The sequence below is a fragment of the Rhinolophus ferrumequinum genome, chromosome 13 (genome assembly GCF_004115265.2).
Source record: "Rhinolophus ferrumequinum isolate MPI-CBG mRhiFer1 chromosome 13, mRhiFer1_v1.p, whole genome shotgun sequence".
NCBI lineage: Eukaryota > Metazoa > Chordata > Mammalia > Chiroptera > Rhinolophidae > Rhinolophus > Rhinolophus ferrumequinum.
The window spans coordinates 37,868,790-37,895,442 of NC_046296.1; the positions used below are offsets into that span (position 1 = coordinate 37,868,790).

At 39.1% G+C, this 26,653-nt stretch overlaps 1 long non-coding RNA gene across 1 annotated transcript in view; it reads left to right on the forward strand.

The window, feature by feature from the left end:
* The window catches only part of LOC117033192 (uncharacterized), a 46,642-nt gene extending 20,522 nt beyond the window's left edge, over positions 1 to 26,120 (forward strand). The window contains exons 2-5 of the long non-coding RNA XR_004424849.1: positions 8,921 to 8,980; positions 12,228 to 12,330; positions 21,128 to 21,223; positions 25,897 to 26,120. This is a non-coding gene — a long non-coding RNA (uncharacterized LOC117033192). The remainder of the gene's footprint in view (positions 1 to 8,920; positions 8,981 to 12,227; positions 12,331 to 21,127; positions 21,224 to 25,896) is intronic.
* The last annotated feature ends 533 nt before the right edge of the window (positions 26,121 to 26,653 follow it).

Here is a 26,653-nt window from a genome sequence, read left to right on the forward strand (position 1 = left end):
GAATGCCTGATAATAATAGCTGCTTCGACTTCTGAGATCACTAGTACAGAAACCTTGTACAGAAACCTCCCCCACGACATAAAAATCTAACAGTGAATCCTGGAAAGTGAACAGTTCCATCCTTGGTCTTCATTATCATATTTTCCTAAAGAGCGGAGTAAGGCTTTCCTGTCCAATAAGCAGTTAACGCCAAATGAAATGTGTGCTCTTTATCCATATTCCTTAGGAAAGGGAGATTAATTCAGTTGCCAGAGTTTGCCTTTTCCACATTTTTTCTAGAACCATAGGTTAAATCTTTGACTGTGCTGGTAGGTAAAGGGGGGTCCTTTTTTCTTTCTTTCTTTCTTTCTTTTTTTTTTTTTTTGTTAAAAGACAATTCCCTTCCAAAAACTCATCCCACCAAAGACATCCAAAACAATAACAGATAGTGTAGCCTGAAATACTTTAAATGCCTCTATCACGCTTCCCTTTCTCGGGAACCAAGTTTCCATTATATTAGTATGTTAGATTATTTGAGAAGAAGCAGTCCAGGGCCACTCTGAATAAAGCGGGGTGGGAGGAGTGCTTATATGCTATAAGAGCAGGAACTGCCACACCAAAAATACTGGTGCTTACAATGCAGGGTTCCTGCAGACCCATGGCCTGGAGCTGACATTGTAAATTCTTGCCAATATAAAACTTATCTGCAAAGGGATTAATCCTGCAGAGCCTGCTGGTACTGGAGGAGCATTCCTTTACTAAGACAAAAATCTTTCAAGTTAATTAGTGTTTTGAAAAAACCGACATATAACAATAACAATCAACAAGGAGGGCTTGACTTCTGTTTTCTCCTGGATTAGGAAGGAGCAAAAGCCTGGATGAAGGAGAAGCCTCTATGTCTTATCAGAGCCACTAGAGCACAGAGGCAATTTGTCAGTGGACCTGACTTTATGATAAGTTCCTCAGAAGTTCTGGGTAGACTAAATAATCTTTCTTTGGTGCAAATTAGTTAAAGCAAACATTTATTGAGCACCTAATAGGTGCAAAGTCCTGTGCTTAGCAAATTCTATTGTAATTTCAGAGATGTATTTTTCTCATTCTCAATAAACATTTAATGGAAGGTATGTCTTTGAGGAGACATACCCTAAAGCATGCCTTTTGGGTTATTGATTATTTTAATCTGGTTATTTTCAAGAAACAAAAGACTCTGGAAAAACCTTTGACCTTCCCCCTAACTGCCGAAAGATTTTAGATAGAGGACCTTATCCAGGAAGGGAGCTATATTATCATAGATAACTATAGTTTTATATAGACTAGTGTATGATAGACAGGGAGGAACCAAGCAAGGCCAGTTTGATCAAAGTCCTCTATGTACCCCACTGTTAAAGATGGCCCAGCAAACATTTGTTTACCAAACATTTGCTTTTCCATCTCCACGTGAATTGCCTTTCAAGTCCCAAATCCACTACTCATCCTTCCTTCCTAGCTCAAGATGGCATAAAAGCTTCAACTGCCCAATTTGTCCTCAGGTTCCATATTCTTATGGAACCCCCATATATACATGCCTAAACATTTTCTCATGTTAATCGCCTCATATTAACTTAATTATTAGACCAGCCAGAAGAATTTAGAAGGGCAGAAGGAAAATTATTTTTCCTCCTCCATATCTTAACACTTTAAATTAATCCTCTTTGTACCTCCTCAAAACTCTGTCATATTTGTCAAGTGGTTATTCTTAAATACTTCTGTGACTCAGTCTATTTAGGCTCTCCTTGATTTGGGGATATTCAACTTTTATACATCTTGCCCTTTGATTTTATTGATATCCCTAACCCTCCTTTCTTCATTATGAATTCAAACCTTTTTTCATTAGCTGATGAATGAGCATTTACATTTCTGTATGCACTGCGGATCTATCAGTGCCTTAGTTCTGGCAGAATCTCTGTCTTTGCTTGTTCAGCACTGTTTTCCAATTATTTGAATACTTCTTTTGCATTTTGCTCTTATTTTATAAATTAAATGCTAAGTGAAAAAAAATAAGTGACAAGAAACATAGATCTCAAAATCAACATAATGGAAAAAGATGGAAATTATTAGGAATGCTAAAAGCAAAGCATTTTTAGCTATAATCTAATGTTCACTGAACTTAAGCCAATATTTTGTGTGTTTGAAAGGAAAGAACAAAATTAAACAAGAGGCATGAAAGCTGGAAATAATTTGAAGATTTTATCTGAAAAAAAAGATACATTAAATTAAATATTTTCTTGGCTTTCTACAAACAGACCTTCCCTCATAACATACAAGATGATTCAACTTTCTAATATTCGACGTCTGTGTGTGTATGTGTGTGTGTGTGTGTGTGTGTGTGTGTGTGTGTAAAATTAGACATGCTATACATACATGCAGAAGACTGCCCACAAAGAATTCTGCCTATAAGTCTTTTATAGAGCAAAGGAATCATTTTAACAGTGAAAATTCTTATTGGTGGAATAAGTACCAAGTCTGCTTCTTGTCCCCCCGGACACCCATTAAAGTAAAATGTGCTATTACAAAAAACAAAACAAAACAAACAACATAAAAGCAAAGAGAATGGGAGGGGCAGGTTGCTTACTGATGAGAGTTTCCAAGAGATTTCTGAAAGAGGAGAAGAGAACTGACAAAGGAAATTTGTAGAGAAAGGAGAGTGGAAAGCAGGAGCTGCTCTAAGACAAGAGCTGTTCCCATCTTTTGTAAAATCCTAAATGAATTGAAGAGACTTTGCAAAGTGCCTTTAATGGCAAAAAGACAAGGTGGGTGGGGAGTGATTTCTTCCAGAATGAGATGCAGGGATGAGAGAACAAAGAATCCCTCTGACCTTGAAGAGGGAGCAAGATCAGAAAGGCAGAGAGGGGTACTGTGCTGTGCCCCTAGGTCGAATGGGCTTGAACACCAGGTCCCCATACTGGGCAAAGGACTTTGTACTCCTGGAACAGAAGCAGAAAGCCACTGAAGCTCATAGGACCACATTTTCCAGCCAGAACGGAGGTCCCCAATGCTGACTGCAATTGCGGTGCAAACCCACTGCCGCTGTGCGGCATGTTCAGAATCTGATTTAATTTTACTGGAAGAAAATAAAGAGACATTTCTTTAACACACGAGCCTTTTTTTAAAGAGCCACAACCTCTACTTTAAGAGCAGTAGGAGGAGTTGTAGTTGTACCTTGAATAACAGTAATTTTGAGTATCCGCATTATAAACCCATGGCAGAGAAGTTTTTGGCCTTTTGACATCTAAAATTTAAAGAAATTAATTGTCTGTTATCCTTAGAAGCAGCTTGCCTTCCAGCTTTCTCTCTCCCTGGAAGCACCACCTGTCACTGCTAGGTATGGGTTTTCTCTGAGTTTCCCTGCCATGATTCAAATACATTTTATCAAGGTACTGGGTACAGGTCAACTTTGGTATCCTCACAGGGGATGGGATGGGGATACAGAAGCGGTACAGGGCAGCCACTGGCTTTCCCGAGAGGCAGGCCTGGAGAGCAGGAAGTCCAGCTCGACAGCTTTGCAGTCACCCTGTAAGGCCTGGATTAACTTACACGTCTTCCCAAATGCCTGAAGCCTTCACTCAGCCCATTCTGCGTGCTGCCTCTCATGTACTGTCTCATACTGTTCTTTCTCTGAGGTCATTGTTCAGCCGGTACCTCTGGACTTCAAGTCCCTGAAGGCAGGGCCCGTGTCTCCTCTCACACTCAGTCTAGCACCGCCCTGCAGTAAGGTGCTCAAGGGAAACACTCCAGAAATTTGATTTCGTAAAAGTAATATTTGGATCTGGCTGAAAAATAGTCCCACTCTCCAGAAGTTTTATTTCTTTTGGTCGTGGTCTCTGTATCTTCAATTATGCTTATACTATTGTTCTGATTCGTGAACCTCATGTGTTGTCTGTTGACTTGCTGCTGTGTCAGATGGAGACTCAGCTCATTTATATACCCTGCCCCTTCTGACTACCCCTGCACCCCTCCTCCCAATGTTCATTTCCCCACTGGCTGCCTTTTTGACTTCAGGCAATGGACTTGGACCTCCATTTATTGTTCAGTTAGACAGTATCTCTTGACTTCCTTGTTTTGATAGGAGGTTAATTATGGCCAGCCTTTCCCTCCTCCTCTTTACTCCCCACCCCTTTCTATTCTTCTATCTCTGCCAAGATTGATCAGATTAACATCATCAAGTTTGGGTAACGTTTACATTCTGTTCTGCAACCAGATTGTCTTCAGTGGTTTGCCAGTTGGTTCATTCATTCAGTCAATAAACATTTATTGAATTCTCGCTATGTGCCAGGCACTGTTCTAGGCACTAGAAATATAGAAGCGAATACAATAAGCGACACCCTTCATGGAGTCTTTCTTCCAGTAAGGGAGGGAAAATAGGAAAATATATATGTTATGTTAGATGATGACATGTTCTAAGGAGGACCACAAAGCAGGGAAGGGGAGAGGCAGTACCTGAGCACACCCATGTATATACCCGCAGTCACAGTGGCCTGAATGCAGTGAAGATGTCTGGAGGCAGAAGGAGTAGGACGTGCAATGGTCCTGAGGTGGGAATATGCCTACTTCGTTGAAGAAACTGAAAGGAAGCTTAATGAGGTGGAGGGAAAGTAACAGGAGATGAAGTCAGAGGAGTGATCAGGGAAGGAAGAAAGAGATGAGAGAAAGAGAGAGAGACAGAGAGAGAGAGATCCATACTTGTGCAGCTTGAGTAGATCTGCATAGCCATTCTGAGTGACATGATGTAAGTGCGTTTTATCATGGTCACTCAGGCTGCCGTGCTGAGGAGAGACTGTAGAAGACCACGGATGGAAGCAGGGAGACCAATGAGATTCTCCTAACCAATTCTCCTAATTCTCTGACACCAACAGAGTGTCCAGCAATTCATTTAACTTGGGCACTAAGTAGCTGGAGTTAGCACAGGCACCACAGGTTAAGGGTGCAGTCCCACAAGACTGCCCCCACTCCAGACGGCAGTCACCAATAGAGTACCCAGTTTACCATAACCTCCCCAGCTTAGGTTCAATAATTGCCTAGAACAACTCACAGAACTTAGGAAAGCTCTTTACTACTATTACCAGTTTACTATAAAAGATAACAACTCAGGAACAGCCAAATGGAAGAGATGCATAGAACCAAGTATGAAGTTAAAAAAGGCACAGAGCTTTCATGCATACCCTAGGAATGGCACTCTTCCAGCAACTTGACATTTTCACTAACCCAGAAGTTCCCCAAAATCCATCATTTAGTGGTTCTTATGAAAGTTCCATTACATAGACATTATTGATAAGTCATTGACCATAGTGATGAAACTCAATCTCCAGCTTCTTACCTCTCCCCAGAAGTTGTACAGTGGAGGTGGGGTGGAGTAAGGTGGCAGGGTGAGGGCGTGTGTTTGAAAGTTACAACTCTCTAATCATGACTGGGTCTTTCTGTTGGCCAGCCCCCATCCTGAAACTATCTAGAGGACCCCCTTCCCCTTTCATTAATTGTTAACATAAACTCAGATATGCTGAAAGGGGCTCATTATGAATAGCAAGAGACACTCTTATTACTCAGGAAATCCAAGAGTTTTAGAAGCTCTGTGCCAGAAACTGGGGACAAAGACCTAATAGGTTTTTTTTTTATAATACTACACTATGGTTTCAATGTCATGGTCCTTTGGGTTACTCAAGGGAGAAGGTTCCTAGTAAGAAGTCCACATGGATTCTTTGTCAAACCCATACTACCTTTTAGTTTGTTTCACACTGTTTTTGAATAGATAGTATATTCATATGATTCCAAACCAAAAATGATATATGAGTTATATGGTGAAAAGTCTTTCGCTTACACCTATCCCATTTGCTTCATGTTTAGACCTCGCCTTTTTTTTTTTTTTTGGTACTGTTTTAAATTTTAGTTTCTGCTTTTTTTCTGGAGTTTCTGAATTGCATTCCTTTTTGTGGCAAGAAAAGCACATGCATTTTTCACTATATATCAGACAGTTTGTAGTTTCTTATTCCTTTTATCTATTGCTTAGAATAATTCCACTTATATGAGGTGTGTAAAGTAGTCACATTCATAGAAATAGAGAGTAGAATGGTATTTCCCAGGGGCTGGGGGTGGGAATGGGGGGGTGAGGGGTAAAGGAGAGTTATTGTTTAATGGATGTAGAGTTTCAGGTTTGCAAGATTAAAAAATCTGGTGATTGGTTGCACAACAATGTTTTTGAATAGATAGTATATTCATATACTTAACACTACTGAACTGCACACTTAGAAATGCTTAAGATGGTAAATTTTATGTTATGTATAATTGAAGGGGTTTAGAAGGAACCTTTCCAAAATGTGCCACTTTGGCATGTGGACTGTTTTAAGCTAAAGGCAATCAAGAACCAGCAGATTCAAGAAAAATGTTTACCTCTCTCTGAACTACTTAAAGCATTTTGATAGGGGGCCTGGCCTAGAAAGGGAGCTATTACCAGAGGTGACTATTTTATCTGAATGGATTCTTATCCCATACATTCGCTCAGGATGGCATATAAACCCCAACTGTCTGACTTGTTCTGGAATCTCATATTCTTAGGGAACCCCATGCATACATAATTACATTTGTTTTCCTCCTGTTAATCTGCTGGATGTCAGTTTAATTATTAAACTAGCCAAAAGAACCTATAAGGTTAGAGAAAAATATTTTCTTCCTCAACATAATTTACCACAATTAAAAATAAAGTTCTAAAAATGGTGAAACAAAACAAAACAAAACCAGAAGTTTTACTAGCCTCCATTAATTTCTGTGGAAGTTAGAACTCTAGATATGGATAATAATTATAATTATGATAAAATTGCAGCTATTAATTATTGAGCATTTACTTACCCTGTTTCCCCGAAAATAAGACCTAGCCAGACCATCGTCTCTAATGCATCTTTTGGAGCAAAAATTAATAGAAGACCCAGTCTTATATCATATTATAGAAGACCCGGTCTTATATTATAGTAAAATAAGACAGAGTCTTCTATTAATTTTTGCTCCAAAAGATGCATTAAAGCCGATAGTCTGGCTAGGTCTTATTTTCGGGAAAACACAGTAGTTGCAGTAGCTCATGAAGTCCTTAACACAATTCCCTGAGGTAGAGATTATCATCCCCATTTTAAGATAAGAGGAATCACAAATGTGCCAGGGCCATCAAATGGCCCCCCATACTTCCAGATTGCTAGCTGATTTAGGTGGCAATAGGGAGCAGAAGAAAGAGAGCCAGATTAGCAATTAGTAGTTTAGGCATGTTGCTTAATTTCAGTGAGCCCCTCTGGATCAGAGATTTGAGGAACTCGAGGAACTTCTAGGGGTTCCTCTGGATCAGAGATTTGAGGAACCCCCCTCCCACCCAAAAAGTCACCTTTTTGGGAACAGAGAGGTCAGGTGGACAGGGCTCAAAGCCTGCCTTTCCTCCCCTCTGAACCAAAGCAGTTCACATTTTTATGTTTTTCATTTTGGATTTTCACCTGAACAATGGGTTCTGCTGCTAAAAAGAAATTTGGAAATCACTGGATTAGATTATTTCTAAGATGCCTCTGAACTCACACTTTATACCTCAAATGAGTCTTCCTGTACCTTGCATCTCTGGGACTTATAGTTTCAGCTACATAATTTGCAGGGCCCAGAGCAAATTGAAAATGCAGGGCCCCTTGCTCATAAAGCAATAAAAGAAAAAGTGTCATTAAAGGCACTAAAACATAAAACTTCTTCCTTACTTCTGTTATCTTTCTCTCAATTTGTCATGTGTTTTTATTTGCTGTTTTATGTCATTCTAAGAAAAAGTAAATTTTTAAATTATTAGCAAAAAATTACCATTCGTCTTTATATTGGGTAATAGTATTTCAAATACAAATATAAGAGCATTTAACTCTTATGAAAAAAATCACTAATATTATATAATCTGTATTTCATAGCTCATGCATGTGTATGTATTTTCTTATAAGCACAGTGGAAACACAGCACATATGAATAACTAACTCAGCTGTTTTTATTTCACATCTACATATGCATATACTCTACCAACACTCTCTACCTTCTGCTGATTAATAAGAAAGGACTGAAAAGAAGAGGAGCTGTGGGTTGCCCTATCTTTCCCTTTTCTTCTGTCTCATTGTTTTAGCAATAGTGGTTAGCTAATACAGGGAAATAGCAGGAGTAAGAAAAGACATAATTGGCTTGCCCAGTGATTGGTGTTTCTTTGGCTACTACCTTCTTTTCGCATTCAGAGCAAGTTCTGATAGCCTCTTGGAGTTGTCAGCACCCGTTTACTTAGTTGTAGACATAACACACTTACCTTGTATTTGCTTTGAGTTTCACTGAGCTCCCACTCATTGTGGGTCCCCTGGAATTCTGTGCTCAGGAGACATTGTGAACGCTATATGCAGAGGAGGTAGTAAGGAACAGCAGTGGGCATGCTGTTCCATGCTGGGCATTGCATATTTCCTCTGTTCACATACATGCTCCATTGTCCCATTAGACTTCATTTACGAATACAAGTTCAAAGATAAACTTATTAAGAAATTCAAAACCAAGAGCGAAGAAAGCATTGGAGCCCATATGTGGAGCCCTTCTGAGCAAGGGTCCTGTGTGACTGCGGAGGTTGCACTCCCTGAGTCCGGTCCTGTGGGTGGGGATGCAGCACGAACATTTTGATAGGCAAGTTCTTTCTTCTTTGGATGTGTCAATGTTTCAGGAAGTAGACAGACTTATGAGAAATGGAAACGGTTACAGTAGGCATTACTACTGTTCACCGATATCCAGTTCTCTTCTCCTGCTAGGCTCAACGCATCTTAAACAATGTCCATGTGACTTTGGTTAATAAAATGTGCATAAAATTACATGTGTCTTCTGGGCAGAAGCGTTTAAGAGCTGGTGTGTGATCGTTATCTCTCTTTTCCCACCACAGTGACCAACAATATCCAGAAGATGGAGTTTCTACCAGCCTGAGTCCCAGAGTGAGAATAAGGTAAATTACAGTCCCCACCCTCCCACTATCCTTCCCTCTGACTCAGAGGAGATATATAGCAAGAGCAAGAAATAAACCTTTGCCATAAAGATTTTGGAGTTGTTGGCTACTGCCCAAATTAATACCGTGGTAGTACTGTGTCCCCCCCGCCACCCCATCCTCTGGAATGTAGCATTCATCAGTATACCACAGCTTAATATTATCTTTGGAATAACCACAAAATGTATATTTTAAAATGAAAATCTATTGCTTTTTTTTAAAGGTGACTCAATTTTTTTTTACTGAAATAGAAGAAATGACCTTTGGTAAATTTTGTGGGTATTAGTTGAGAATTTAATCATCATTACTTTTTATGTGTGTGTTGTTTGAAGGGCAAAACACAAGGGTAAAGTTCTAAAGGTTGAACCTAATTTTCATTTGTATCCAGGGATCTCCACTGATATTCCAGAGTCACTGTAATACCCTAGAGTCCGTAATTCATGCCACTGGGCAAAGCCTTTTCCTTTCAGCAAACTTTGATGAGTAGAGAGGGTGATAACTCTACTGAATCTTCTCCCTGGCCACACCTCCAGTATGAAGTGATCAGGAAACGTGTTTTCCCGCAAAAGAATACAAAGAGAAACAAAAGACCTGAATCACCAGGACTTGAACAACCTCTATATACTTGAAATTCTTCCAAAGATATCACATACATGGTGACTTTACAATTCATATTAAACTGCTATTCTTTCTCTGATCTCTGAAAAGAAAACTCTAGTGGGGAAAGCTATTTATAAGGAAAGAACATGGAAAACTTGTTTTAAAAGCAACTATAAAACTGGCACCAGAGATATTCAATGGATCCTTTTGAATTCAAAATGAATGCTCTAAGGAGAGGAAAAGCCAATGAATGTAAAGGTCTGAGCAGCAAATGAACAATTCTCATGGTTGGTCTTGATATTTGATGTCAGATAAATTTCAATGAATTAAGTCTCCAATTTCTTTCTTAGAGCAAATATGAAATCTGTTCTCTACAGACTTTAACACATGGGAAAGAAATATATTGAAGTCTGTAAAATGCTAACTCCGAGATCCAGTTATTTGAAGGCTCATAAAATTCCTAGTAAACTCCGTATGTCTGGAAATGCCTGGTCACTGGCATTTGTAGACTTACTGTTTTCTGGCTTGACTATCTTTTGGGTGACCCTGAAGTTTCATTACAGGTAGGAGCTTGTCATTTTGTGAGAGCAGAGATGTGAATAAGTTGCCCCCAGTGTGGGATATCTGAGCTGCTACACTAATCCGGGAGGTGTGCTTAGCCTGCTGCCCAGCAGGCCCCACCTCCATGCTGTCTGCTCTTCTCCACCAACTACACGTGCAGTAAATCCAAGAGGTATAAAAATTCCTCGTGTGTGTGTGTGTGTGTGTGTGTGTGTGTGTGTGTGTGTTGAAAGAGTCCTGCAAAGATAGTTTCTAGTCCTAATGTTGTTCAAAAAAAAAAGTTTAAAAAAGCTAAGAAAGTGTTCTTAGTCAGAAAATAATTTTGAGGTAATTATAGCCCATTGTCAAAATCTCTTCCATTTGAGGGTGATGATGTGATGAGTCTCCCATATTCTCTCTCTCTCTCTCTCTCTCTCTCTCTCTTAGAGAGTAGCATTCATCAATCTTAGAGAAAGAGAGAGATTGGTTTGTGAGACTGTTTTAGCAATTTCCAGGCCAGGGCACAACTACTTTTCAAGTGAGAAATAAAACAAAACTTCAGTGACATGTGAAAAACCTTTAAATAGTAGTTGAGGAAATGCCCTGGAAATAATTTCCTTTCTCAGAAATGGGACTTAGGACTCAGGAGAAGATCTGTAGAGGCATGCCTATGAAGCAATCGGTGATGTAGTTTCTGCTGCAACCAAAACACCAAAAGTAAAAGTTGGTTCGACAATCTGCAAAATGTGACACTCCTAATAGGGGAGGTGGCTTCAGCTGACCCTCCTCTCAAACTGAAGAAATTCATACAGGAAACGTGCCCTAGCATAGAGGTGTTTAACTCACAAGACGTCTGCTTACATTCAAAGGCAATTACTTTGGTTTGGAAACGCATGTGTCATCTTTATGCCAAGAACTTGAAAGAGTTGCAAAGGACACAAAAGGCAGTTGTCAATCATGTTGCTCTTTAAAGAAGTACTTAACATTTAGAACGCCTTCCAGAGTGGGTCCTTGGCTTTCTGCTTTCATACTGTATCTTCTTCTACAGTCCCCTTTCCACACTTCGTCCAACGCCGGTGCTAGAAAATCACTCAGAAGGACAGGAGGACCCTGCTAACCTCCTGTGACTTGTCATTCTGCTCTGTCCACAACACTTTGAACAGCCACAATTACATCGTCTCATCAGTATAGACTGGATTTTGCAGTTTCAGACCATGTTTACGATTAATGTTACTTTAGTCATTATGCAAGTAGGATAGGTTTACTTTAATTTATTTATCTTAATAGTTTTCTAAGACTCTAATCCTATATTTAGAAAACTCTTTAAAAGTTCAAAGGAATTTAAAACTTTAGTAGTAATTTTCTGTCATTGTGTAAGAAATTATATCTTGTGGCAGTATTTTAGAAATTTGGTTATTCACAACAAATTCATGACTTTAGGTGTCCTGACAAATATCAAGGGCCTATATTTTCTGTTTATACAATTAACCATTTACACATAGTTACTTTGCTTCATTCTGTATAATGTAGAAACCATTCTCAGTTTAAATAATGTGTAATTTTCAAGTAACAAAAAGATTGACAAAGATGCAATGAGAGAAAGAGTGAATATGTCAACCAGCTCTGCTGCTGTGTGCCCCTAAGCCCAACTGAACAGAAGGGACTTGAAAATGAAGTCATTGTTTGAGAGCTAATGTTATAAAGAAAACAAATATTAGATTGGACTTCTGAAGAAGCTGACTTAAAACACAGACTGTTTCCTAATTCAAAATCAGAAACTACCTGGAACTCTAAAAGGTCTGCCCAAAAGTCAAAAAAGAAAAGATGTCCATTTTGAGCAGTAAGGTAAACTAGGTAACCTGGTCAACCCTTCAGGTGAAAACAAATTTACATGTATCTTTTTAAATACATTAGTGATCTAGCAAAAAAATCAAAAATACACTGGCCAAAAACTAAGTGAAAAAGAGTAAAAGAACCCAGACATGTAAGCTGAGCAATAAAACTGAGTTTTTCTGAGGACATTTGCTGAACAGGGTAAACTTGAACTTTGGTTTTTATGGCTTTGTAGGTACTGGACATAAGAGATAAAGTCCAGGGACCCCAGGGATTGGGGGACATCTATGACGAGACCTAATGAAACTGTGACATTAAAAGCCTCACCATTACTAGAGGTATGAGGAGCGATACGTTCATTTGTTCTCATTCTTTCTTTTATAAAATAATGAAGATATTTAAGGTTATAAATTTTTTTAAGTACAACTTTAGCCATTTTCCATAGATTTTATTATAAATTGCTATCCTTTTGTTAATGTCTAAATAAATTGTGATCTCAGGTTTTATTTCCTCTTTGTTTCAGAGGATATTTTGAAAAGCATTCTTTAATTTTGAAGTGGTAAAGTGTTTCTGTTTTGTTATGTTTCTATATTCTTCTGTTGATTTCCAGCTTAATTGAATTGTGGGCAGAGAATGTGGCCTGTAAAATCTTTATGTTCTGGAATCTATTAAGATGTTCTTTGAGCCAAGTACATGATCAATTTTTATGGATCTTCCATAAGCAGTTGAAAAGAATGTGTTTTCTCTGTTTATAGAAACCTTGTGTAAACAGGGATAACGTTTATGCTTTAAATGCTTTCAATGAATGTGCTTTTCTCTTTTACATTTCCATATGTGTGTTCTTACTCTCCCCAGAGTAATCTCTTGCCTTAGGTAGGAATTTGGACAGTTACAGCAGGAATAAAAAGAGAAAGTGGTATTCAGCTTTTGATCACCAAAATAGAGTTTTTACAATCTAAAGTAAAACAATATTCTTAGAAATCACGCTTTCACCAGAGAGAAAAGGATTTTCTAAATTCCCTACATTTCATTAGCATTTCCAAGCCTAGGCCGTGGAGATTTGCTTGCTGAATTTAAAGTAAACCATGAGTAGATAAAATTCAGTTTGTGAAGCCTTTGCTAGGAAAGTATTGGAAGAAGGAAAAGCTCCGTGTTCTGACCACCTTCCTCCAGGCTGAAATCTAGGATGGAGTAGTTCTAAGGGTGATGGTACTGGTTCTGGGGGTAGAGCATTGTGGTGGCAAGTACTAGATGTCAGGAAAGTCAGGCTCAGAGTGGGCTTGTGCCTATCCCTGCACTTGGAACTCCTCGGACTGTCTGCCACATAGAGTGGCCTCCTCTCCATCCTGTGGACAAGCGCCAGACTGTGACAATATCAGCATGGCACCATGGTGAAATTAGGCAGAGAGAGCACAAGTGGGCCCTTGCCTCCCTCAACAACGGTGCAGTGTGAAAGGGAGTCAGAAGTTCCCACATACCCCCAGGGTGGGTGGCTGGTTTCTAGAGTGAGGGGTAAGCTGACCCCTCCACAAAGGCTGCAGGTGGACCAAGGTGGGGATCTGATGCTGGTTTGACTTGGAGGAGTGCATGCAGTGAGTACCAGATCCGAAGGAGGGGCCGCTGGGGCCTGCCTGCGCCCAGACAAGGGTGATAAGGCTACGTAGGCACTGGATTCCTCCTAACCAGGTGGAGCAGGGACAGCATTGCAGAAATCCAGTGACTCGGGAGACAACCCCAGGTCCTGCCCACACAGATCCAAGACCCCTCTGCTGCAAAACGGACAGCCTTTTGTGAGTGGTGGGGACTGGAAGGAAAAATCTGAAACTCTTGAGTATGTACCCAAAAGAGGCGAAAGATTGAAGAGTGACTGAGATACCAATAATGAGCAAACATGAGTAGTACTCCTTTTAGTGCCCAGTCAGGAAGAGCTTGTAAGGAAGATTGGACCATTATAAGAAATAAAGAAGCTACCGGTATTTTATTTTGTTTTTCACATATCCAAGTAGTTGTGGGTGCAAATGTGTAACTTCATTACCAAGTTGTCTGTCTCGCATCAAATTTGTTGCTTATTCAAGTTCTGTTTATCTCGTATTTACTTTTTGTCAGTTTGAGCTGCTAAATTCTTAAAGAGGAATATTACCCCCTCCTTCATTTGATAGTAGTTTTTATCAAGTTCTTCTGTTTCTGAGCATTTTGCAATAAATGTTCTGCCGTGCTGATGTTTGATAACAAGAAATATTGTATTTTCTTTGACGGGCTCTATTATTTATCCTTATAAAATGTTCATTTCTGTTACATTTAATGTTTTTTGGCTTTGCAGTCTGTATTATTAGATAACTTAGGCACTCCTGCTTACTTTGTGTATTAGGGCTGCCATACAAAATAACAAAAACTTGGTGGCTTAAAACCACAGAAATGTATTGTCTCACAGTTCTGGAGGCCGGAAGTTTGAAAACGAGGTGTCCACAGGGCCGTACTGTCTCTGATGGCGCTAGGAGAGACTCCTTCTTTGCCAGTTCTGGTTTCTAGTGTTTGTTGGCAATCCTTGGCATTCCTTGGCTTGTAGCTGCATCCCTCTAACCACATGGCCATCTTTCCCTGGCTGTCTTTACATTGTCTTCCCTCTGTGCATGGTGCGTCTGTGTCCAGATTTCAGCTTTCTATAAGGACACCAGTCGCATTGGATTAGGGCCCACTGTAATGACTTTAAGTTGGTTCCCTCTATAAAGAAAGACTCTATTTCCAAATAAGGTCACAATCTGAGGTACCAAGTAAGGTATGCTCTGAGGATTAGGACTTCAACCTATCTTCTTTTTTTGAGGGGACAGGATTCAAGCCGGGACACTTTGTGTTTGCATGATCTATTTTCTTTATTTTCAAGTTTTATTATTTTGTTACTGGTACATTTCTTTTAGAAAGAAAATGTTTCAGTCTTTATTTTTATAGGGAGTTCATCTCGTTTATATGAATTCAATTCTTTCATCTTACATTACATCTATTAATATAGTTTACTATGGTTCCTCTCTTTTCCCTTTCCTTAATTTTGCTGGGTTGATCAACTGGTAACTGGTTCTTACCACTAAGATGAAACTATTTGAACACTTAATTTTTCACTTCTTTCATTCTCTCTCCCACCCCATTTCTGTTTTTCTTTTTTCCTTAAACTAGAATAAAACTTAGTTTAAGATTATTTTTATATCTTTCCTTATAGAATGAGTCTTCCATTTTCAAGAATCTTTTCTTAATCCTTACATAGCAGTTCGCAATCACATTCATATCATCCATTTAAATTTAACTATAAATTGTGCTTAATTTATGGCTTATCACTGTTGCTTAGTGTGTGTGTGTGTGTGTGTGTGTGTGTAACCCTGTTTTGAAATCTTTGTTCTGAATTTAATTTTTATTTAGTTGAAATATTTCTCAAGCAATTTCTTCAATAAGAGCATATGTTCATAAATTTTCTGTGCCATTGTATGTCTGAAAAAAGTCTATCTTTTGCTTTCATTACAATGATAACTTGGCTCAGAATAGGACTCTTAGTTTGTGGTCCTTTTTTTTCAAATGTCTGTAAATGTTTCACTATCCCTAGAATCAAGTAATGCAGATGAGAAATCTAAACCTGGCTTGAGTATCTTTTCATTTAGGCAGGCACATCACTGTCTGAAAGCTTATAAGATTCCATCTTTATCCCTGGAGTATAGAAATTTCACTATGATGTGGTCAGATTTGTTTCTTTTTCTTGAATTCTGTCCACCACTTTCCAAGCCTTTTCAATCTGAAAACTTTTTTAGTTCAGTAAAGATTTTTTTTCCTGTTTCTTTCATAATTGCACCTTCTCCATTCTTTTTTTTTTTCCCCTGGAACTTTTATGATTCCCATTTAAGAACTTTCAGATATGCCTTCTATGGATCATCCTTTTACTCCTAATTTCCCTTTTTGTTTTTTGTAATCTTGCTTAGGAGATAGTGTCTTTATTTACGTGTTCAGATCGTTCATATTCCTTTCTGCAGTGTCTGTTTTCTTTTTTGTCTCTCTTGAATTTTTTGGTAACTTTTGATTTTGATATAATATTTAAAGTATAGAAAAGTTGCAAGAATAATAAAAGATATTCCTTTACCACTTGTTTACAGTTTGCTTCATTTTCTGTGCAATTTTTAAGTGAGGAATCATGTTTTAAACTTCTGTTTATCAGAGGTGCTTTATAGTACCATCATGAATGAAAATTTATTTGATTACATTTTGTAATTGGTCACGTGTGAAAGAAAGTTGGTGGGAGAATAGTTATCTAGTGATCTGACTTTTTATTAAACTTTCATATTACTCCTAGGTTTTTTAGTTAATTCTTTTTTTCCTCAATAGGTGATGATATCAACTGCAAACAACAATTTTATATCTTTCTTTCCTATAATTGAATCTCCTAGTTTGTTTTTGTATGTTATTGTTTTGACAAGGGCAGTCAGAATAATGTTGAATAACACCCATGGTCTTCCTGGTCTTGTTCCAGATCTCAATGGGCTTTCCCAAAAAATTGAGGAATGTAATGTCACTTGTAGTTCACCATAAAGCATGATATTCGCTACTGGTTTTTGAAAAATGCCCCTTCTCAAGGTAACAAAGTTCCATGTCATTCTAGTTTAAGAGTTTTGATTAATAATAGATGTTAAATTTTATCAAATCTCTTTTCTGTACCTATCATAATGAGCACATTGTTTTTCTCAGGTAACCCAGTACTATAGTGAACTACATTAATAAATTTCCTAATTTTTAGCCATCTTCTCTTCTGGGAATAATGCTAATTGCTCACAGAATATTCATCTTTTTAACATATTATTACATTTAATTTCCTGTAATTAATTAGGATTTTTATATCTATATCCTATGTGATACTGATATTTCCCCCCAATATGTATCCTGGTTTTACTGTCAGTTATGTAAACTTCCCATCTTTTATTATGCCCTTAATCACATTTTAAATAAAATAAGAATATGTGATGATAAAGTTTTAAGGGCTTAATCAACCTCTTAAAGGCTAAAACTAGAAAGTTAAATAAAAATTAATGATAATAAACAAATTTCCTCTACTTTTTTCTCTTTGTTGAACAGAATCTTTAAACATATCAGCTGACTTTAAAACATCAGTTGCTCAGGGCCTCATAGACAGAGAACTAAGGATGAAGCATAGTCATTTCAGAAGTGTCAAAAACTTAGCTTTACATAGTACTTGAAATTTTATGTAGCTGATAAAGCCAAATAGTACTAAAATTGATATTAAAAAAAAAAACAAAAAACCACCAATCGCTGTCCTCACTGCCCCTGCCTCCCCAACCCCCAAAGGCATCCACTTGGTGTTTCTTCTGTTGTCACTGTATTTCCAAATAATAAATGTGTACAGCTCTCTCTTGATTCATCAATTTATATATAATCTATTGTTTTCCTGTTATGATAACAGAAAACTTTAACTTTCACGTAGTTTCTACTCTTCCCCATTCTCTCAAAATATTTATATCTTTTTAATCCATAGTCATTTTGTGTTAAATAAATCTTGCATACTGCTGAGTGATGTACGCTTCTTACATTGCCTTTCTTACAAGATACTTTGATTTTCTTGTCCTTATTCATTGCCTCATGTTTTCATTTGCTTCGTTTTCCCTGAACCTGTCGCTAAGTCTTCCAATATTCCCCAGTAGCTCTGCAGCGTGCCTCTCACTCCAGTTTCCCACAGTCAGTCCTGTTGGATAAGCTACCCTTCCTTCCACATTTCTCCTGCAGAGCTGCTCTGACGTACTCCTGGTGGGCAGCACAGCTTTCAGCCTCAGAATCCCATGAGTACTTTCCTGCCCTGGGTGCTGAGCTTTGTGTTTCCATGTCTTCTTTTCCTGATTTAGTCCCTCTTTTTGATGAAATACATATACCAGTAGCTTAATGAGAAAGGCCATTTGAGAGCGAATAATTCTGAGATTTTGTATGTCTGGAAATATCTGTATTACATACTCATACTCGATTTGCCAGCACATAACATTCTAAATTAATTTTGTGGGCATTATTCCTTTTCCTTCTGGCTTCCAATGTTACTACTGATACATCACTATTGTTATTTTCCTATTCCCAATACATTGTGTGTGATTGTTTTTTCTCTCTGGAAACTTTCAGGATATTCTTGTTGTCTCTGGTAAGAATAAGTAATATTGTAAATAACTGTGTCCAGAGACTGTTCTTCCCACTTTGTATGTTATTCAGCCATCTGGTCCTCAACCAACCCCATGAGGTTGTTGATAATTATTCACATTTTACAGAAGTAGAAAACATGACACAGAGAGATTAGGTTATCTTCCTAAGGACACACAGCTAGTAGTCAGTGAACCCAGGATTTATATCCAATCCGACTCTACAATCCATGCTCTTAACCACGATTCTTAGCTTCTCCAAGAGGGCAGAAGTAAGTAAAGGGACTTCCCACTTCCAAGTGATACAGATTAACACCACATGGAGTTTGGATTCTTAACCTATGCACAAAATCAACACTAATTATGAAGCAGTTGCTCTCTATACTACAGGGCCTTAGACATTTCTTAACAGAAACCAGTCAGTAGCACTTTTTACAGCCAGCAGGCAGGGAACTTCAAAGGCAGGACAGGTATAATTTTCAGCTCGGTCTCATACCATTTGCAGCCAAAGAGGAGGTTTGCAGAGGGTGAGTCATTGTCTGCAAGGCTGAACCAGCACCACTCTGGTCAGTAGCAATCACACCTCTATGTGACGTGTTGGAGTGTCTTGTACCCAGAAGCTGCCCAGTGTTCATGCCCTTGTCTTCTGTAACTACCGCAGTCATGGTGACTTTCCTCCTCTTACCTCCTACAATACCACTGTAGATGCTGGTTATAGGCACATGGTCGATCTCTGTCGTGTGATATTCTTTGTATTGTTTATTAACTTTCCACATTTACGTTTCTCAGACTGTGGGCAGAACTACCTTATATGTCTTCTAACTTGTCGTGGTGACAAAGAAATGACACATATATATGTGTGTGTATAGAGAGAGAAATAGAAATATGAAGATGTATACATATGTGTGTGTGTGTGTGCACATGCTGTTTAAAGGCTTTTTTTCATAAAGGTAATCTATCTTCATGTTAAAAAATTAATACAGTGCAGAAGAGTAGAAAATAAAAGCTAAACTATCTCAATTCTTGTGTCTCCCCTTTCATCTCCTGCCTTCTCACTGTCTATTTCCACTCCACAGAAATAACTACGGTTACTCATGTGGCTTTTTCCAGAAATTTTCTATGCATATAATAGCATTTTCTATTATATAATAATATGTATATTATATATATATATATTTTTTAATCATAAATGGAACCAAGTTTCACATACAGTTCTGAAACTTGGCAATTTCATTTGTTATAATCTTAACATCTTTCTGTAGGTACAATTTTTTCCCTTTTTAAACAGCTGTGTGTTATGAATGAATCAATTTTACTAACCAATCATCTATTAATGGGCACATAAGTCCTGTCTAGGTTGGGAGTTTTTGTTGTTTGTTTTTGTCTTGCTATTACAATCAATGTTACAATGAGTTCCTTGTAAAAACATGTTTAATCACTTATGCAAGTATATTTATCAATAAATTCATGGAAGTGGAACTTCTGGATCAAAGGGCATATGCATTTAAAATTGTGATAAGTATAGCCACATTTATTTCCACATGCCAAATTATGCTACTATAAACAGTGTCTGAAAGGGCCTATTTTCCGCCACATCATATCCAATTTCAAATCTTTTTGATGTTTTAATTTTCAAAGCTTTCTAATGTTCCCTTATCTAACATGGGAAAAATTTGCATCTCTTTGCTATTTCAGTTTCTCTAATGATGATTGAAATTGAGCATATTTTCAGATATTTGTTGGCTAGTCATCTCTTTTGCAATGAACTGATTTTCATATCCTCTGGCCATTTTCTACTGGGTTGCTCATTGGGTTTTTTTTTCAGTTTGGGTTTTGTTTGATTTGTAAGAGGATTTTTGTTTGGTTTTGGTATATTAATGAGATTAGTTCATTATCTGTTAATGTGTGTTGCCAATATTTTCCCTGGTTTGTTATCTACCTTTTAACCCAGTTTTTTGGTCTGTCTTTTAAGTTTGTTACTTTTTGTGCGTGTGGATATGGGGATGTATATGAATTAAAGCATCTGAAAAGAGGAGAGGATTGTTTAAAGCCACTAAGCACTTAGGAGTGGAAAGGATTAGGGAGCAGGAAAAGACAGAAGGGAACTTTCCAAGCTCTGTTGGTCATGTGCATTTTTTTCCTTCCACAAAAGTCATAAGTCTTACAGAGCATTCAGGAAGCAATCATTATCTAAACGTGAAACTCCTGTTTATATACTTTTTAGTGAAACAGAAAAAGACAATAAAAAATAAGAAATACATTATTAGATAAAAGGTAGCTTCTCCTGCCCCACCCCCAAAGATTATGAGCTCTCCAGGGTTGGATGACAAATTAATATGCAACTTGTCCAAGCCAACTCTTTCTGCCAGCTTAATTGTCATCAGCCACTATAATTTATTAACAGTGAGGTGAGAAAAGACATGAATCAGCTTAATGTGATATAAGTAGGGCGTTGCCATAGCAACAAGATGCGGTCTGTTTTCTACTATTTATGTATGGTTTATTTTCTCCAGAGTCTCTAAGTTATTGCTTGAAACAAATGGCATGAGAAACATCTTGTTCTGAACACTATCTCCCGCCCCTCAGTGTGTATGTGTATATAAAACCACATTTTTTTTCATGAGAGAAAAACAGAAACACTTGAAATTTTTTTAAATTATGTTTATAGCAACAAAGCTAACTACATAGTGTCCAATCCGCTGAGATTATACAGAACTCAGTTTTTTGGTGTGTGTGTGTGTGTTTTTTTTTTTTTTTTTTTTCACCTCTGAGACATGAGGTTCCTCACTGAAACCTCTGGGAGAAGACCCAAAACACAAACTGGAAGCAAACCTAAGGCTAATATTGCTTCTCAAAGAAAACATTCATGTTCTCTATCCAGACTTCACGACTGGCTAGAAATAACTCTCCACTCCTAAAAGGAGTGAGCAGACTAAGCCGGGTGACAATTTTTTATTTTATTCAATGTCAGAACTTGAGAAGAAAAGTTCAGTCTCTGGAGGAAGCGAGGGCTGAGTCTGTCTGCTGGTGAAGGGCACCATGGAAGCCTGAGGCGTCTTAGCCGTGGGTAAGCAGCTCCGCTCTTGCCTTAAGTACCCTGCATGGAATAGACACATTTCATGAAGGATCCCCCTAATTTTCCTCATTCTCCACTTTCCCTTGAGATGGTAGAATTTAGAGTGTTTAGGTCAAAGATGGACTTGGCCATCTCCAGGCCACAGACAACATCAGGGTTTCAGTTGAGTGGAAAGGGAAACAGTAACAGAGCCCCTCCGTCATCCTCTTTCCACATTCCAACTCCCAATTTCTATCAGAATCGTCCCCATGCTCTGTAAGGACAGGAAACATAAAACAATGGGGAAATTTAACTCTGTGTCTTCACTCTGCATTAAATGTGAATTAATGTTTGTTTACTTGGCTATTTTATTTGACTCTTCATATCACTTCGGATGTTTAGCAAAGCTTCCTGATCAGATCTTCATGGTCACCATCAGCCTTCTAGAACATGGTTGGGGACTTGAGCTTAAGAAGCTCAAAAATGACCAGTAGCACTCACCTCTCATAAAAATGGCTCCCAGACCTCAGATTCTGACACGCTCACCTTCAGGATCCCCAAATCCCTCACCTCTTCAGACATTCCTCCACGGCTCAGGCCTGGGAAGAATGAAACTGTGGGAGAGGAGAGTGTTATAACTGCTTCCAGGACACCTTTTGGTGTCTGGGAAAGCCCATCTCCCCACCCAGTCTTCTGCTGGAGGGAGGGGACAAGATATAGTATGTCATATAGCAAGTGAGTTCAAGCAATTTTATGTCACCCAGCCTCATGATCCAGAGGACCTGGATATCACCCTGTGATGCCCCCATCATCATTAACCACCATGATTTACCAAGAAAGGGAGCATCGAATTCAACCCACGTTGGAATCATCCTTTGAGGTATTTTCCTTCAAGGGTTGCAGCACTTCCAGTTATATTGAGCAGTGGAGTTATCTTCTTTTGTTTATTTTTTAGGTATAATTTACATACAGTAAAGTGCACAAACCTTAAGTGTACAGCCTAAAGAATTTTTCTTACATGTATACCTATAACCACCTCCCAGACTAAGATACAGAACACTTCCAACACTTTCAGAAGCTTCCCTGATGCCCCTTTCCAGTCTATACCCCTACAAAGGTACACACTGTTCTCATTTCTATCATCATCAATTAGTTTTGCTTGTTCTTAAGCTTCATGTAAATGAAATCCTGCAGTATGAACTTTTTTGTATCTGGCTTCTTTTGTTCAACAAACATAATGTCTGTGAATGTCAACTATGAATAATATTATATGAATGTTTCACTTATTTTTAGCTGTGCACGTAGTACTCTATGAATATGTGACATATTTATCCATTCTCCTGACTGATCAATGTTTGAGGGTTTCCAGTTTGGGACTATTGTGAATAAAGGTTTATGAATACTCCTATGTATCTCTTTTGATGAACATGTATCATTATATAGATTTGAATTACTGAGTGATAATATAGGTTTAGGTGAGTAGTTAATGTCACAGTTCCCAAGTGGTTGAGCCAGTTTATAAGTACACTCCCTGGCAACACTTGGTATAATTAATCTTTTTAATTTTAGCCATTCCAGTGGATGAGTAGTAGTACCTCATTGTGGCTTTAATTGCATTTTCCTGATAACTAATGATACTGAGTAGTTTTTCAAGTGCAGGGCCCTGGGCACTCGGCCACTACGAGAACTGCGCTTGCCCAGCAAGTATCCGAGGGAGTGAAACATTAAATAATAACTAAAATCAGAATGCAGATGAAGAGAACACTTTTTTTGCTTTTTTAACAAGGGACCCCATATTTTTCATTTTGCACTGGGCCTCACAAATTATGTGCCTGGATTCTACCCTTGGCCTGCTGAATCCAAATCCTCAGGGTAGGGTCTGGGATTCTGCATGTTCTTCAAGATGCCAACGTGACTGCTATGTTCTATAGACTCTGTCCAGTCAGCATACAAATATGTCCAGTTCTTGCAGAGCTCAGCAAACAAGCAAACCAACAAACAAAGCCCCCAATACCAGATCTCTCTGAAGCTCTTCACAATGGACTCGAAAGAGTTGTCTCTATGCAGTGTCCTCACTTCTCTTCCATCCACCTCTCAGCCCCCTGCAAACCAACCTCGGTTGATACCATTCCATAGCAACTGCTTTTGCCAAAGTCAATAAGTACATTTTAGCCTCAAAGTCCAAGGGATAGTTTTCAGTTTTTGTAACAGAAACCTCAATTTAGGGTGTTTGCTTATCTCATAATACCTCCTTTAATTGTTCTCTTTGCCAATCAGGATGGACCCCTAGGAGCCCAATTTATACTTTAAGATACTTCCCTCTGGCCATAGATGATTGGATCAGAGGTGATCACCTAAATCTATTCTAGAGCAATCAGTTTCTTTACCTTTCTCTCTTTGTCTTCCCTTTTTTCTCCCTCTGCCTCTACCTTTCTCTTCTTCCCTCCCTCTTTCCTTCCCTTCTACTCTGTCCCCCTCTTTTCTACTTTCTCACAGGAATTGGGATTCTAGTTTAGCCTGGGCAAATCTTTTAACCAGAAAAGCTGTACCGTCAAAACCATAGGGTGAACATCTTCCAGTTCCTATGCAGCCTCATGAGCCAAGGAAAGATATCTGCATAAAGACGAGAACGTAGCCGATAGGCGGAGAAATGCTGCAAGCTTGCTGAGCGCTTTAAGTTCTCGCCTGCAGTCCTTCCTGCTCTTGGGTCCTGCTGACACCCCATCCTCTCTTTTCTCTTATGCTAACTCAAGTTGGTTTCTGTTACCTGCAGCCAAAGAATCCTAATAATACAATCTTTGTTTGTCTCAGCTTCTTGGAAGAGTTGGCTCCCCTCAGTACTCCTCCTTTCTTGAGTACTTTCCTTTTTTTACTAGGATGACACCACTCTCCTGGGTTTCCTACAGTTCCAATCACATCTTCATAGTCTCCTATGCTGGATCCTCTTCTCCTGCTTCTCCCCTAAATATGGGTTCTGTCTCTGCTCCTTTCTCTTTCTCATTTCATCACCGCCAATCTGGCACTCCATTTATCGTCTCTATGTTGATGTACCCGGCCATCGTCAGTCTTCTGAGTTCTAGATCCACTTATGTCCGTGCTATGCTATTTGCATGTCCCACAGGTATCTCACTCACAAATCCAAACCCAGAGTCCTTATCACTCCCCTCCCAAAGCCTCCTCCTCCTCCTGTGTGCTCTATCTTTGGGAATGGTGCCACCCCACTGTTCTATAAGAACCTGACCACTATCCCCAATTCCTCCCTCTTTCTCCCTTACATCCGCCATCCCCCAGTCAGCAAAGCTCCCAGTCCTGTCCGTTCAATTTCCTAAATATCTCTTAAAATCATCGACTTCGCTCCATTTCCATTGCCTCTAAGCTACTTTAGTTCATATTCTTTCTCTCCACCTTAATCATGTACCTCCAGTGTTGCCTTCATTCTCCCCACCAATCCCAACCCACTCTCTACAGCCAGAACTAACATTGGATGCACTATTCCCTTGCTTCCCATGTTCCCATTTTTTTTCTGGGGTTAAAGCCTAGACTCTATAATACGGTTGACAAGACTCTGCACGATCTGCCCTTGCTTGCTCTCCAGCCTCAGCTCTCTCCATTCTCAGCCTCCAATCACAGGAAATGACTTTCAGTTCCTCTAGAGCACAAGCTTTCTCAGTCTTGCATGCCTTTGCACAGGCTGCTCCCACTGCCCCATCACTCTTCTGACCTTGCTACCTTTTTCTTAACCTGGTTAACTAACTCATCATTCAAGTCTCAGTATTAAAGTCTCTCATATGGAAGTCTTTCTAGACCCTCACCTCCTATTTGCCCCTATCACACAATCATGCTTCGTTATAATTGCCTGTTTACTGCTCTGCCTCTCCTATTAGATCATAAGCTTTATGAAGGCACGGCCCATACCCTTACCTGTTAGCACAGTGCCTGGCACATGATAGGGATCCATGTTTGTTGACTGAACAAGTGAATGTTGGAGCACTTCAAGTTCTTCAAAACAAATGGAAGCCAGGTTTAGGGATGTGGAAGGGGAAATGAGACTGGAGAGTAAGCAGGGCCCAGGTATGGAGGACATCAAATTTCAGGAAAAGTTTGGTTTTGGTTCTGTCAGTGAGAGGGAGACTGACAAATTTTCCTTCTTGAAATTCACACTCAGTCAAGATAGAAGATAGTTGCTTTATCTTCGTGCTCCAAGGCACCTCTGTCCTTTGGCTTATGCTGATCCCCTGTCTAAAATTTCATTCCTGTTTTAATCATATCTCACCTGCTCTCTGAAGCTTTGCCTGATTCATCCAGATGTTTCCTTTCTCCCTAAGATTCTACAACATTCCAAGCCAACACTACACAGTATGTTACTTGATTGAATTCTGTGTTTCACTGCCTGCCATCATTTACTGTGTGGGTCACATCATCCTTCTACAAACCAGGATATGGGGGAGTGTGACTATAAGCAAATGAAAGTGGAAATTTTGTAAACAAACATTGCAAAGAGTATCCAATGAATACTATCCCTCCAAATAATCCTTATTCAGAATAATTTTGGAACTCCTCTTTGGGAATGGGCTTCAGATCCATTTTATGATCTGTATAAAAAACAGATTTGTTCTTCATTGTGACCTTGAAGTTGTGGCCCCAAACAATATTTACTTAGCTTGCTCACCTACCTTATTTTTCAGGCTCGACTCCAAATGACTTCTATATGTAATTGTAACAGCAGTGTTCAATAAGAAAAGCAGAAGCACTGAGTGATATACAATGAGGGATTTATTTTACGGATTAGACTTCACACAGTTGTGGGAGCTGGTGAAAATGCCTGTTGCCTCTGCATCTGGTATGCGTCAGAGATCCCTTAGACCCGCAGGGTCAGCAGTCAGGAAGAAAATCTGACATGAAGGCAAACTGGAGCCTACGTGGTCTCGCATGGCCAATCAATGACGATGTGTATGACCTGCAAAAGAAGCTTTGCCGTGGAGCTGCACCTGTGTCTGGTATCTGACCCGGGAGTCAGAGAAGCTGGAGCAGGCAGTGCAGTGTTACCTCCTTTGAGTCCTACTGCTTGCTGCCCTAGGTCCGCAAAGAAGCCCCATGGGTCAAAAACAAGGTGTGCTAGCTGAAGCAACACCTGACACCCTACACCCGCCTTCAGAGTATTACTGTTGGTTCAATTCCACCTTGCAAATCTGGCCTGCAAATTCTCTTAAGACCTGCCCTAACTTAGTACCGTATAGGGAAGCACATTCTGGGAAGTGTAGCTCAGCTTAGTAGGTGGATTCAGCAAAATACCAGCACAGTTAGAAAACTCAAGCTGACCTCCAAGGGATGGTTTGCCACTATTGAAAGTAGTCAAAAGCAAATATCCATATAAAAGTTCCCCAAAATGTTGGATATAAGGATAGAATCTTTGGAGTGAGTAGCAAATGCTTCCAAGCAGGT